Here is a 2095-nt window from a genome sequence, read left to right as displayed (position 1 = left end):
GGCAGTAGCCCTCGGTTTGCTGCGTCATTTGTAGTGGCGGATCTAACGGTGGGCGGATTAGGCGAACGCTGAACACGCTATGAGTTTTGCTATGAGTAATGTGTTTGGATACATAAGTACAGCTATGAATCCATATCCATATGTGCTGTCAAATATACTGATGGGAAGATTGGGATTCAGAAGATTCGAAGATCCAATCCCTTGGAGGATTCGATCGGATTGGATCCCATTTAACGGTTAGTTAGACGGAGTGAGAAAGCATGTTGTATTGCTTTTTGGGATCCAATTGGGATCTGACAAGGAGTTCATTTGGGCGGATTATGAATGGCACTGGTGTTGTTGTGTTAGTTTTGTTTAACCGCAATGTCAATGAAAACATGTAAAGGCAGTCTGTTGCGTCCTGCAACTCGAAATTTCGTCGCGTCCTGCAACGATATTTCTTTCAAGCGTCCTTCAACCAACGATCTCGGCTCTTTTAACACTTCAACCGTCCCGATTTAATATTCTTCGTACACGATAGCGCGTCGTTAAAAAAACAACCGTACTCTCACTCGCTGGTTGAAAGAATGACCATCGTGGCCAAGCCGACCCGAAGCGGGTCCTTATGAGGTGGTCACACATAGATCACGAATAGCGCCCTCTGGCGCGTGGTACCGGTACCTCGCACAGTTACTAACAGTCACCACCAAGATTGTTAGTGACACTCCCCCCGGTGTTTGAGTTGCAATCACTCTTTTGTGGTGCGAGGTCGATGCGGGCTAGCTTTACGGCTGGTCTTTCGATGATCTTTCCGCTAGTAGTTTGAACTCGCGCCCGTCGCACTGCTCCATCTTTAGATGGTTCCGCCGATACTACTCGTCCTTTAGGCCAACAGGAACGGGGAAGGTTTTCGTCGACTATTATTACATTGTCACCAACTTGGAGCGGTTCTTGACGCTGGAACCACTTACTCCTTTTCGTGAGCGTTGGAAGGTACGTCCTTATCCACCTGCGCCAGAACTCGTTTGCGTAAGCTTGTGATGTTTTCCATGTGTTTCTCAAGGCTTCACCGGAATCGTCATAAACTGATAACGGCTTCACGCCGCTGGACGTGCCTACGAGGAAGTGGTTCGGAGTGATAGGCGCTTCTTCGTCTTTCTCTACTGGTACTTCAGTCAACGGGCGCGAGTTTATGATGGCTTCTTCTTCCATCAGCCAATTGTTAAACACTGAATCAGTCGGTTTTCTCGTGAGTTGAACATGGTAGAGACCACGTTTTACGGACTGTACCAGCCGTTCCCAAGCTCCTCCAAAATGTGGTGAGGCTGGTGGGTTAAAGGTCCACCTTGTGTTGGTTAGATTCATCTCTTCAATTAACTCCTCCTGATCGATAGTTTTTAGAGCCTCCCGAAGTTCTCTTTCCGCACCGATGAAGTTCGTTCCCCTGTCCGAAATGATCTCGTTGGGTGTTCCTCGCCGGGCGATGAAGTTACGGATCGCCATTATACAGGAGCTTGTAGTGAGAGAATGTGCCACCTCGATATGTATCGCCCTCACTGTGAGACACGTGAACAGCACGCCCCAACGTTTCTCGGTTTTTCGGCCACTCACTATCATGAACGGTCCGAAATAGTCTATTCCCGTAAAGGTGAACGGCCTGGTAAAGGGCGACAGTCGTGCCTCTGGAAGGTTCCCCATTAGTGGTTCGCAAGGTTTTGCCTGTCGAATACGACAGTGTTGGCAGCGGTTTCTAACCCTATGGCAAACTGCTCTAAGCGCCGGAATGTCGAATCGTTGGCGCACTTCGTTCATAACCGTCTGATGATTGGCGTGGCGGTAGCGGCGATGATAGTTTTCGACGATTATTTCGGTAATAATTCCGGTCTTAGGAAGGATGATGGGTTTTTTGGTTTCGTTGCCGACGAACCTACAAGCGTCTATTCTGCCATTTACTCGAAGCACCCCGTTCTCGTCTAAATAAGCGCTGCGTTTTAGTAACGGACTGGAACGTGAAAAGTTTAACGTTTCGCCGGGATGCGTCCTTTGACGTTGCACTTCACGACATTCTGCACCGTATTCTCTCCGTTGTACGTCTTTGAAGATGCTAATTTCAGCG

The 2095-nt window shown here is 48.5% G+C and overlaps 1 pseudogene; it reads left to right on the top strand.

Moving 5' to 3' along the window:
* The first annotated feature begins 1075 nt into the window (after positions 1–1075).
* On the top strand, positions 1076–1612 carry LOC128718165 (uncharacterized; annotated as a pseudogene).
* The last annotated feature ends 483 nt before the right edge of the window (positions 1613–2095 follow it).

The sequence above is a fragment of the Anopheles marshallii genome, chromosome 2 (assembly GCF_943734725.1).
Source record: "Anopheles marshallii chromosome 2, idAnoMarsDA_429_01, whole genome shotgun sequence".
Taxonomy (NCBI): Eukaryota; Metazoa; Arthropoda; class Insecta; order Diptera; family Culicidae; genus Anopheles; species Anopheles marshallii.
Note: the sequence above shows the minus strand (reverse complement) of the source record. Positions and strands in the feature narration are given on the sequence as shown.